This window comes from Prinia subflava, chromosome Z (genome assembly GCF_021018805.1).
Source record: "Prinia subflava isolate CZ2003 ecotype Zambia chromosome Z, Cam_Psub_1.2, whole genome shotgun sequence".
Lineage (NCBI taxonomy): Eukaryota > Metazoa > Chordata > Aves > Passeriformes > Cisticolidae > Prinia > Prinia subflava.
Genome location: NC_086283.1, coordinates 17795389 through 17808407, shown reverse-complemented (window position 1 = coordinate 17808407; position 13019 = coordinate 17795389). Strand labels below are relative to the sequence as shown.

General features: G+C 47.0%; 1 long non-coding RNA gene across 1 annotated transcript; it reads right to left on the bottom strand.

Moving 5' to 3' along the window:
- Window positions 1-4142: 4142 nt before the first annotated feature.
- LOC134564272 (uncharacterized) lies at window positions 4143-8160 on the bottom strand. Its single transcript, XR_010083506.1, has 3 exons — window positions 7839-8160; window positions 5781-5941; window positions 4143-5255 (listed from the first exon to the last, which is right to left on the bottom strand). It is a non-coding gene; the product is annotated as an uncharacterized LOC134564272 (long non-coding RNA).
- Between the last annotated feature and the right edge of the window lie 4859 nt (window positions 8161-13019).

Here is a 13019-nt window from a genome sequence, read left to right as displayed (position 1 = left end):
ATTGAAGGAATATTTTTATTCCAATTTGAATATTCAAGCTGTTCAAAAGTTAACACATTCTCAAAGTATTCATCAGTCTTTTCTTTCCATAAAATCTTTTTTAGGCAGCCTTTGGCTTTTGGGGAGGGGGGCAGGTTTTTTTGTCTCAGCTTTGTTTTTCAGACCCAATTGAAACAAATTTAGGCATATTTTGCTATTTATTTCTTTTTAAGTGCCTGCATGCTGCAGTCTAATCTCCATTCTTTTTATTGCTGTTTTATAGTCTACCATTATTGTTTGTTTCCTTTGCATTTTCCTAAAAGCAGAAACAAAACACAAATTTCCCTGCTAGTCCTTTCTTGTGTGGTAGCAGGAGCTGGATTTGTGTGCGTGTGTCACACTCAGTAACATATGTATTTTGTTGTTAGCAGTGTTGTTATATTACATTAAATCTTAGGGATTCCAACAGAGCCTGGCATCCCAGGCTACAAAACAGCTCACAGGAGCCCAAACAGCATCAAAATCGACACACACGAGCAAGGAATGTTTGACTGCCATGCTTCAGGAGGACGAGGAGGCACAGAGTGGTTCACTGCCCCTGGTTCAAGCCTTCCCAAAGACCTGGAGCTGGTTCCTGTAGCCACAAGACCCTTTGGTTTATCCTCTCGACCTTAAAGCTCTCCAGAATCCCAGAGAAGGCTGGAGAGCAGTGATGTGACAGGTGAAACACAGCCCTGGAGCTTCCCTGGCACAGGTCTGCTCACTTGAAGCATGGTCCAGAGCAAGGGCTGGGTGTGCAAGGGGCAGCTGTGCTCAAGGGAAGCCCTGGCTGCACCAGCTGAGCCCCTGACCCGCTGGCCACTGTGGCCATGGGTGGTGTGAGAGGTTCTGACCCCACACCTCTGCCTGCAGGGGCTTTGGGGCTGACAGGGCCGAGTGCTGGTGGGGCTGGTGTGTGAAATCCCAGCTTGCCTGACCTCTCCGTACAGCTGAGTGCAGCCAGACACTCTGGGGACACAGGTGAGGTGTGGCCTGAGCTGTGAGGACTGAGTGGTTTTCCTTTGCTGCCCTGGCTGCCCAGGGCCTCTTTATTAGTGCTAAATGAGTGACCCTAATGAGTCTCTTAGTCCTTCCCTCTCGATGTCAGCTTTTAGGAATCAGAGACAGATGGTTAAGAGGGCTGAGATGTTTGGGGTGACCTTGGGGAGGCTCTAACTACAACTCAAAATTGCAAATGGTGAATGCAGTAAGCAGATTAAGAGTCTGGCACTCTGGCAAATCTCAAGACCTAGTCTTATGTTGCTATTTTTCCCCTATGGCAAACTTACAGATTTCACAATGACTTTGCTGTAGCAGTGACTTGAAAATTATAGTGAGTGAGTGTTCCCTTTTAAATAATGGATTATGTGGCAAAGATTAATTTTTGCTCGATTTTCACACTAATTCAGTGCCTTGCTGCCAGCAGAAGCACAAAGGACTTGAATTCACAGTGGCTTTTTCCTCTTCCAAAGTTGTCACGTGCTTTTATTGGACGGGACCGTTTGCAGCGAAGCCCCGTCATTCACATCTGGTGCCTACTGAACCGTGGGGCTTTGACATCTCCTGGAACATCCTTTGGTTCTTGTCAGCAGTGAGGAGCTCAGCCCCTTCCCAGCCTGCTCAGTGCTGGTCTGAAGGAAACCAGCCCTGCCAGGGGCAGAAGGTCACAAACCAACAGCCCCACTCTGCAGCTGCCAGGTGCCTCCTGTTCTTCAGGGAAGTTGAAAAAGCAGGGGAGAGGAAGAAAGAAAGAGAAGGAAACAGAGAAAGACAGACAGCTGAAAAGAGGTGAAACCAGAAATGCTATGTCCCAGAGGCATTTATCAGCCCAAATGAAATGGAAACAGCGAAAAGGAAACACTGCTTTGCTTTTCTCAAAATTGTATTTCCAGTTGAATGAGTTGAAAAGAAAATATCCTTTCCTTTTCCTGCGATTTTGAGAGATCTGTTTGCTAAGTCTGCAGGCTTAGTAGGAGAGACAAGGAGTATTTATTTTCTGTATACGTTGGTAATTTATGAGGCTGCTATAAATGCAGAGTTTATGGAAGTAAAATCAGGCCATGAAATAAAAAGAATTTTATTCAAATATCCCAGCTTATTAATTCTTTCTAATTCTTCACAGAGGAGGAGATAAGTGAGGATGCACACATGGTTTACTGAATATTAACAGGGAGAAGATCGAGTAAAAGTAGCAAATGCAGGTATAATTTAAAAATAGAAAAAGATGAAAGATAGGTGAATTTTATTAGGGATTGAAATATAATTGAATTTTCCTGTTTTGCCATCAAAGATGGCAGAAAGAAGTTTGCCATTGTGGAAAGGGTCTTGCATTGCTAACAAACCTGTGGAAAGTGGCTTTACCTTCCTGTGCAGCAGGGTGTGACTGAAGTTATGTAAATGCAGTTCTTATCTGTGCCACATGAAGGGGTGGAGAGGAGATTTAGAGCCTTGAGCAAGGAATAAGATGGCACAATAACTTTAGTTAATTTAGTGCTCTACCAAGAGCAGAAATGGGGCAAACACATCCTTCTGTATGAGTAGCATTAACTGTCTGTTCCACTGAATGTCCATCAGTGTGCCTGTTACCAGTGTGGCTGTGTGATGTTATTGGCCTGCCTTCATCTCCAGAAATGTCCAAGAGGATAAGGAATGGGGGAAGATCCCATTATGTGGTGTGCTGGAAGATACCCAGGGAGATAGAGGTGCTGCTGGGGTGTCACAGGGCCCCAGGTTGAAGTGCTGGACATGAGAGTCCCCAAAGCTCTCAGAAACCTCTCCTTTCCAATGCTGTCTGGAAGAAAAGAGTCAGCAAAGCTCGAATCTTCAGTGTGTGCGGGCTGTGTGTCAGCAGGCTCTCCCTGGGCTCACCACACTTCCCAGCGGCTGCTTTCCCCTGCTGCCTGCACCTGGAAAGGGAGAAGACATTAGCTGTATTGAATGAAGGTGTATTGAATGCTGGAGCAGTCTGTCAGGTGATGTTGACATCCCAGATCATTTGCAGGCCTTCACCAAACCAAGTCCTTGCTACTAGCTAACTTTGGAAAAGTTCAAATGTCCCAATAAACCCCTCCTGTCCTGGCAGACCCAGAGGCCCTCCACTGCCTGTTCCCACACTTAACTCTCCATGTAACATGAATGTATTCAGTATTTGGCAGCTGTCTTTAGGGTGTCTGCCTCCCCCTCAACTGACACTCCATACATGGGGACTAGTGTGCAACCAGAGCCCACATCCTTCAGGGTCTCTGTTCCTGGCCCAGTGCAGCTGCTGGCAACTGCACTCACCACCCAGTTCCCTGGACTACATGAGATGGGAGGACAGAAGCTAAGATCTGTTCCCTCCAATTAAACTGGGGAGGAAATTAAATCAGGGAGGGCTCTGTAGTTGAGGCAAATGGCACAAAAATGACAAAAAGGTCACTGTGGTGGCTCTGAGCGAAGGCATCAGCTTCCTTTGCATCTTGGCATCTGCTGACCTTGTGTGCCCATCTGAGCCACCCTCTCTGCGGGGCTGAGCTGTGATCACCAGGGCCCTGCCAGTGCAGCTGTGGCAGAACTCCCACCGAAGCTCTGGTGGTGGCAGAGGAGCAGCTCTGCTCGCAGAGTGATGGGATGACACGGAGCAGCTTCACAGGGCAGGAGGGACTGGAAGTCTGTGCTGAAACCACGGGGCAGAGGGGTTTGAAGAGAGACTGGCTCTGGAGTTCCTAGTCCAGTGGCACTCCATGGGGGGCTGGGTTGGGGCTGTGATGGCAAGATGAGATGAGCTGCACTTCACACAGTGCAGGAGTGCAGGAGCACTGTCGCAGTTAGAGGAACTTTGGTGTCTTTTTTTGGAACGCTTTTGATAGTCGAGATGGCATCTGACCTTCTGCATTTGAGATCTGATGGCTCAGGGATCTCCAGCTATAATATTGGCCATCAGTCACTACTCTGGTATACAGAACTAGTGCCAGGCTCAGAAAAGCCTCAGAGAAAGCTGGCTGTTTCTGAGAAGCATTTCCCATTGTTGCATTCACTAAAACTTCTGGGCCCCTGAGGTATACGAGGGAGTGTCTGAGTTGTAAGTATCAAAAGAAATTAATTATTCTATATTATAATTAAGTATTTTTTAATTAGCTGAATAATTGGAATTTTTCTTGCGTTACAGTGCAGGTTTTCACATAGCCAGATGATCTGAAACATTAGAGGGAATTTACCTGAGAAATTTCTCGCATTTACAATTGTCTTTTTGTAATATAAAGCAGTAACTAAGGGTTCTAAGGTGGCTGCAAGAAAGGTAGCTCTCTTTAAAAGAAGTCTGTCAAGCCAAACTTGTCCCTCAAAATGTATGTTTTGTAAAAGCCTTCAGAAAATGTTGGGTCGAACTGTTTTAGTGTTATTGTGAGGAAATCAATATCTCCCTGCAGCCTTTGCAGCCCCCAAATTGTAGCATGTTGTTTGTGCAGAGGAAGCTGAAAGCGAAACTGTCTAAAAATGAGAGTGAAGCAAACTGGCCTTTTTTTATAATTTGCCCTAAAAGTCCCCAAGGTAAACAAAACAACACACTTGAGCAGTCAAAACTGAAATATTCTCCTAATGCAAACAGCTGAATAGGAGGATGTTGGTGGCATTCTTGGGAGGGGTTTTTGCTTTTCTTTCAGCCTTTGTTCTTCTTCCCTCCGCTTCCCCATCTCCCCGTTCCTCATGTGCTGTGCCGTACAGCACATCTTCCAAGCTTTGTCCTCCAGCAGGAGCACCAGGGAAGTCATGCAAGATCCCCACGTGTTTCAATGCTGAAATCAGTGAATTGCCTGCCAGTTCCACACCTCCTCTCCACTGGAGAGGAGAGGACCTTTACCCACTGCTCTGACATGGCAACAGTCAGAGCATCAGGCAGATGCTCTGTGTGATGGAGGCATTCGGGACCCTGGAGCTGACAGAGATGCAAACAGCATTCCCAGGTGTTCCTGAGCCCTGCTGTGACCTCTCTCATGTGACATTGCCATGGCTTAAGGACCGTGTAGGGTTAGGATTTGGACAGGTGATGCCAGGAGGAACAGAATTTATTATCTGGGTACTGCAGCTGTAGGTGGTTATTCTCTGTTGCTGAAATCATGTTCAGAAAGGAACCACATTGATTTGGTGAGTTTGGCTGAGACCTCTGTCAACACAGTTAAAAGGAAGGGTCTGGGAGACACGTAGCTTGCTCACAGACACACCAGTGTGGATGCAGCAGCTTTACAATGTTGTATGTTCACCTGTTGGAGACAGAAAGAAAAAGACAAAGCCAGTTTGTTTCTGAGAACAGGAGGAGATCAGGAGAGCAAAGGACCAGAGGAAAGCAAACGCTGTGCTGACTGGCAAAGAGACTGTTCTCTTTGTGTTCTTTGTGCTTGACTGAAACATCTTCACAGGATTTTTTTCCCTCTAATCTGGAAATAATTCTGATTTATTTTAAGCCTCCTATTAAGAGTCACCCAGCAGCGGCTGGCTGGCGGCGGGCGGCTGCGTGCATGCGGACGCCTCAGTGTGCTTCCAAGGGGCTGCTGCCTTCTCCAGTTGACACTGCAGTCAATTATTGTGTTTTCAATTATATATAAAAGGCAATGATGGAGGTTTTCAGCTTTTATAGCACCACAAATCACGGAGTCCTTCACTGTATGCGTGGCATGGCTGCCACAGCATAGCATGGGAGATCACGGCCTCCCCATGCAGGCTGGCAGAGGGAGCAGTGCCACCAGGGACCCCCAAACTGCAGAAGAGACACCATGGTCAGGACAAACCTTCATGGGCAGCTGCTCCTCTGCACGGTCCTTCAGCCACCAGCCCCTGGTTGACAGGCAGGGACGGGCAGTGTGAACCCTGGGATCAGAGAAGGGCAGGAAGATCTTTTTTCCGTGTGCTTCGCAGGGTCAACAGCATGTCTGTGAAGAAGCTGTGCAGCCTGTGTGGGCAAGGAAGGGTTAAGGTGAGGACATAATTCATGAGAAGGGCCATAGCACAGAGAGTGACATTGGCTGCAGCACTTATGTGGATTCACACAGCCTCCTGCCAGCTCAAAGCTGCTGGACAGTTCTGAAGAGAGTAGGCTGGGAAATGTTGGGAACTGGGATCTGTGTCACAGAATGGTCATTGCATTGTACATAATATCGTGACATCACTGTATTTGCAATGTCACCCCTGGAAAAAAAGGGCTTGGGTTGGCAGATCCCGGGTGTTTGCCTTTGAAACCAGCAATATGAGGAAAAAAGCAAGGCTGTAACAGAGCATGAACAATCCTCCTCAGCAGCCAGAAGATGCCACCTACGATCCAGGGATCTGAAAAGAACTCACCACAGGCAGACTTGGTCTTGACTTCAATATTTGGGTACCTTAATGCACATTTAAATGCCCCAAAATGGTCTGGTGCAAGGGTAGCATTAGCACTTGTCAGGTTCTCCAGTTTCATTTAGTAGAAGGGATATTAGCCAAGCCATTTTTATTCTGTTCTGCTGGCGGGGAAGGGGGTGTCTGAATGCATCAGAGGCTGTGTTTCACCTGTGGCAGATTGGTGGTAACCCAGCAGTCAGGTCCAGGAGAGCGAGGCTGTGAGAGGCTGAGCGGGCAGGAGCAGAAATCAAATCATTGCCACATAGAGTGAACAAGAACACTTGAATTCTGGGACTCCGATGAGAAAGCAAGTGAGAAAAATAAACAGAAGCTGTCAGCTAAACTGGATATATTGACTGCAGAACAATCTGGAGGAGGAGAAGTGATCCTGGTGACTGGGATGGAGATATTTGGAATGGTTCTGTTTCACCCAGAACACACCCTGGACCCCTGTGCTCCTTTGCATAGTAAGGATACAGGCAAGGAGGATCTCCCCATGGTAAGGAAAGCTTGTTAGTTCAGGGAGACAGGGACCAATAGGACAGAGAGGGACCACTGAGAGATTCAATTAACTGCAGCTGGTTACCAGTGAAGGCTGGTTTTGAGCCTAAACTGGGGGAAAAAAAAAAAAAAAAAAAAAACACTATGCCTAGAAAATGGCTCCTGGTGTATCTGCTGCACTGCTGCTGGGGGGTAATGAACTGGCATTTGGAATTTGCTGGATGTTAGACATGACCATGGGACCTGGGAATGCTGCTAACATAAATTAGGTGGGAGGGGTGCTAGGGGGACTGCAAGGATTCTTCGGAAAGAAAAGGAACTTAGAAGTTCTTAGCCAAAGCAATTGGTACCAGCAATAATTGCTTTCATGGATCAGGGTCCAGAGGACAAACAAACCCAATGCTGTGGAGGAGGAGAGGGCTCTTGACTGCGCTGCAGCTTGTGGCTCTCTGCCAGCAGGAAGGCAGAGGGTATCCTGTTTGGACCGGATAAATCTTGGAAATGGCATTTGAAGTAGATGTGAAATAGGGTTTGGAGGGAACTAGAGCCTGGAAGAAGATCTGGCTAGATGGAATATAAAATCCATTAGTGTTTTAATGCATAAATTGGCAGAACTGTACAAAGGCAATGAAAAACAAGCTACTGGGAGCCCAAACTGTTATTAGATTCTAGTGCCTCAGTGACAATTGAAATTAGTATTCTGCAAGAATGAGGGTGCCCATAAGTTGCCCCAACAGACACAAGTGTACAGGGGTCTCCTCTGGTGCAGGGAGAGTCTCACCTCTGCCCACACACATTCCAGTGCAAACTGCTTACTGGAGAGTGTGCCTGAGGGTTTTTGTATTCAGCATCGTGTACAGGATAAAAAATGGGCTTTTCAGCAGCCTGTTTCTTAAACAAAATAGGTGAGTTTAGATCTGACTAACTGTGCAAGGATAATACAGAAATAGAAAGACTCATAATTACCTTACCTACAAAATGATGTTTTCCTGTAAAGGCTCCTGGAATAGTCAGAACAGCTTGGGATGAGGGTCAGTTACCTTTCTGCAAATATAAGCTTGAGGTAAGTTGGAGTATGGGAAGATTAATGCCTTTGCTTTAATAGCAGGTCTTGATCCAAGACTGCAGAAACGCTGTAAGTACCCAGGCGAGCCCAGAAAGCCTGGTGGATCAAGGAGTGCCGGTGCAATGACCCAGTGTGTGTAATTCCCCTGTGGAGCTGGTATTAAAGGGAAATAGAAAGATGCATCTGACTGTGGATTTCAGAGCATTAAATGCTGTAACTCTGCAAACATCACCTCCTCCTCTTAAAATGCCAGAAATTACGGCTGCAGTAGTACAAGGAGCTAAGTGGTTTTTGGCCATAGATCTAGCACATGTATTTTTCTTTAGCTCTTTAGCAGAGAAATGTTGGTAAAAGTTTGGGGTTTACAGTTCAGGAGGGGAAAAAAATATTTCACTTGAGTTCCTCAAGGATTTCACAAGCTCCTGTGATCTATCACATACAAATGTGGGAGAAATTAGCCTGCAGGTCCAGGAAGTGTGTGACATCAGATGTGGCTCACACCTGAACTGCGTAGATTCTGAAGAACAAGCGTGACAGCAGACTGGAAGATTTGGCTGCAATCCAGGAAGAAGGATTGAAAGTCAACAAACAAAAGGTTCAATTAGTGCAACAAGAGGTAAAATATATAGGAGTAATATGAGGTAGTGAAGGCCAGGCTCCTGATAAACAGAGTGTGGAATTAATTCCAAAGCTGCCCAGCCCCACTGCTCTGCCTAGCTAAAAGCAGTGTACATTGCATTTAATTGTATGCAGGATTTTATTCTGATGTTCACTGAAGTGAGTCATCCTCCAGCTAAGCTTTTAGAAAAAACCAGGCAAAGGGAGCGGGGTGCAGGAAAACAGGCAGCTCAGTCAAGCTGAAGCCAGCCTAGCCCAAGCTGCAGTGCTGGGCTGTCTGTACCCAGGAAGCCTCCTCATGCATGGTTTGCCTCTGTCAGCCAGGAAAAAAAGTGCCAATTTGGCACAAAAAGAAAGATACCATGTTCCAGGCTATTGTCTGTGCATCTCAAATCTTATTGACACCGCAACTCCTTGTCAAAAGGAATGAGTATATTTAGTCTGGAAATCAGAAAAATTGGATTATCCTGTTGGAGGGAGGCCAATGGCACAACACCCTAGTCATGCTTCCTTGAAATACAATGTGTTCAATACAGCACAGGATGGTGCCTATCGAACTCCGGGTTGGCAGCACAACCCTGGATGTGGGTGACTGGGAGAGTGAGAACTGGAACAGGACACGAGGCAGGAGCAGCTCTGTGCTCCAGTGGTGCAGGGTGCTGAACATGAGTCAGACATTGCAGCCTCCTGATGTGCAGTGGCCTGTGCAGGTTTAATTGCCTCTGTCAGAATACATCCTCATAAACCAGAAATGTGCTTTACAGGTGGCTGGGGTTGGTGCAGAGCAGGGCTGGCACAAGATGTGCTCCAGTGCATGCAGAGAGGAGCAGGAGGCAGAGGGGCAGGGCTCATCCCGCTCACTACAAGCGGCAGCAGTCCCGCAGGCATTGTCAGGTGTGCTTCCCCAAGGGCTGAGCAAACGAGGAGGAAGCATTCCATTTTGCTGAACAAGTTTTTGCCCATCGAGTTACAAAGCAACAACTGCAGGGAGCAGAATGCCCACAAACCTCAGGATGTGGAGAGTTTAGCTTCTAAAGGAAGCTTTAAGGAAGTTAGTACAGGTGGATGGCAAAAAAGTAGGATGTGGTGTTCCCATCTAAATGACTCCACAAACAGCTACAGTCAGCCATGATTCTATTCTTTTCAAGACCTTGACATGAAGTGAGATATGACTCTGAAAGAACTGGTGGTTAAAAACTTCCTTATCAGATGAATAGCAACTGAAGGGTCTCAAAGATTAATGAATAAAATGATCTGACAAACGACTGCAGGATAATCAACAAATAGCTGAGCAATTAGGGCAAAATGTTCACAGAATAGATAAAAGGCAGAAAATGGTGAATAATCAACATGAAGAATGGTGAGTAGGGGTTCAGGTAGTATATCATGGGCTCCCAGCAAAGAGCGCACCTGGGGCTGTGAGTGGGATGGATCTAGCACTAGCACAAATAGAGGCATTTCCATTGTTTATTAGTTCAAGTAAGTTCTGACAATGTCAGGCAGCTTCATCAATCACAGCCAAAGCTTTGGAAAGGAGAAAAACACTAAGCCATAAGAAAAGTTGTCTTTACTTCCCAGGTGACAGAAAGGAGCGAGTGTTAACCATCACCAGAGCTGGATCAGCACAGAAACATGGATCTGCTGTGGTGGGTAAGAACAGATGCATTGTACACTAATTTTACCAAAGCTGGGCACATGGTTGAGTGGTGTTGGGATCTTTCTGTTCTGCCCACTGTGACAGTCTGCACGCAGAGAGGTGTTGCCTGTGCTCCACACTGGAGCTGTCAGGGATGTTCCCTGAGATACCCATGTCCTCTCCTCTGGGGCTGCACCCTGCCTGTCAGAGCACAGCCCCTCCTGCAGGCAGGGTGGGTGATTAGTGGGATAAAAGCAGCTTGCAGGCCTTGCTGCAGCAGGTGCCGGGCAGCAGCATGGGCTGGGGTGGAGCTCTCTCATCTCTGAGGTGTCCGAGCTCCCCACAGCTGGATATGTACAGGGATGGCTTAAAGCTGCAGCAGCCCCACTTTCCCAGAGCCAGTCGTGCTTTGCTGTGTCTGGAAGAAAAACACCGGCTCACCCAACAGTTTGAAAGCCCTTATGTTTTGTTTCCTTTTCTCTTCCCTCCATTTCGCAGTCCCATCTACTTTAATTTAAAAGTATTGTGTTCCCCTTTTCCTGAGAGGCCAGCGTGTGTCTAACAAGCAGTGTAGACACAGCCATGCACTATTGTTCCTGTCACCTCTAATCACACAGCCATCACAGTCATGCTAAATCCCATCCTCCCATCTGCATTCCTCTGGATCACACCACATCCTCCCTCAGCCCTCCTTTGGTTCTCCATCTTTGGCCCTCCACAGCCTGTGCAAGCAATCCAGCAGCTGAAAAGGGGAAAACTGCATTGTTATGGTGGAGGGTCTTTTTCCTGTCAGTGGAACTTGTTTCTTCTGCCATGAGCTCATATCTCTTGCGAGAAAGCAAACTAAAAATGCCTTTGAGCAGCCTCTTCTGTTCTGCCCTCCTGGTGCCAGTTGAAAATGAGAAGAAAAGGGCGGGGGGGGGGAAGATTTAAAAAAAAAAAAAAAAAAAGAAAGGAAAAAGGCCTTCAAAAAGGAAGACTCTTCCAGAGCCCAAACAATCAATGGGACAATAGGAGATGAGGATTGCAGCTCTGCGCTCTGCTCCTGCCGGACAGGAAGCCCTCAGTGCTGGGCTCTGAACGTGGCCTGGGTGATGAGCTGAAAGGCTCCCTGCTCACGCTGCAAACAAAGCCTGGGCAGAGGGCAGAGGTAAAACCAACTGGGACCCGGCCTTCTAATCAGGCCCACGCTGAGAGCTCATGGCATTAACCCAGAGCTGGCGACACCGAGGCAGGAGGCCGGCGTGACCCCGAGCCCGTCCAGCGCTGGCTCACACTGCCCCAGACTGCATGTTCCATTTAATAAACCCCATTGATATCCTTAATAAAGACACCTCACACTTCCACAGTTTCATGTGTGACCTCTTTCTGTTTGCTACCAAAAACACAAAGTAAGAGAGTCAAGGATCATTAGCTGACGAGGCAAAACTGCCTCTTCCCTTGCTCTTCTATTTTTCTTGTGAATATCAGCTGCTTGGGAGGTAGTGGTTCCTTGTAATCCTTCCTGTACCCAGGACAGGCTTCTGTGGAACTTGGGAACAAATTATAGCAAAATTGCCTGCAGTTTGGGCAGCTCCAGCCCCACTCCTGCTGCAGACTCCTTGTGCCATAACTCCTTTCGTGCCCAGAGGCTGAGTCAATGGGCCCCAGAGAATCTGTAGGGCCTGGGTAATGCTGTCAGCCCATCTCTTCGCAATTTTTTGGCAAGGAAGAAGGATTTGCAGACACCAGGGACCAGAAGAAAGCCATTACTACCCCTCAATGGACCTCTTGAGGGTCCCTGGCTGTGCTGCACAAGCCAGGGGACTTTGGCTCCTGGAAAAGGTCATCTGCCTCAGCAGGGAAGAAAAAAGATGAATCTGTAACTCTGTAATTTTTTTGCTAGGCAGACTAAAGGAAACTTGATAGAAAAAATATATGGTTTAAACCTAAAGAGTCAAGAGTCCATTTGGCAGATTTTTCTTTTAAGTTTTGAGCTTTCTGGGGGTTATTTTATTATTATATTATTTGGTGGTTGGTTTGGTGGTTTTGGGTTTTGGTGGGGGTTTTTTTGCATTAGAAATAGAGTCAGTTGTCAAAGAAGACTGCAGATTGATTTGGTTTTTCATGTCTAGCTTTCAGCATCCTCAAAGGCATCTAATTGTTCAGGACATGCTGAGTATCTGCACTTACAGAAATCAAGCCTCGAGTGGAACTCCCCTGAAAGCCAGGCACCGGGAAGCCAAGATTAGTTTTCAGAAAGTAGAGTGGTTTTCATTTTTTGGTTTCTCAAGGACTCTTTCAAGGGCCAAGCAGATGGCTGGGAGATCTACAGAATGGAAACCTGCAGTTCTAATGGGGACACAGAAGTGTGTGTGGAGGGGGTTGTTTGTTTGGGGTATCTTTTAGCTAAATTGCCTTTTAGTTTGACAGCAATTTACACTATTTATGCAGCTGGAATGCCAGTGCTTTTTTTTTGTGTGTGTGGACTCTCCCTTTTCAACAAAGGACTGAGAAAATTGCCACACTAATTCTAGGAGCTTCCCAGCAGCTCTGAGGCATAACCAGAAGAGCAATTTTCAACTTAAAAATACAAAGGCAAACAACAGAAGAAAAGCACAGCTCAGTTCCAAAAGCAGTTCTGGCTCCATTCTCAGGGAGTTTTCATGGAGACATGGGTATATGTTGAGACCAAGCTGGCTCCAGCTGGTTTTTCAGGAGCACTGGGGGCTGTGCTGGCCTTTTGGCAGTGGTGACCTGCCTGGAGGAGGCTCCCTGTCCCCGAGATGTGAGAGCTGTGGCAGAGGGAGGCAGTAGCAGCACAGGTGTCCCCCATGTCCCCAGACCTGAGGG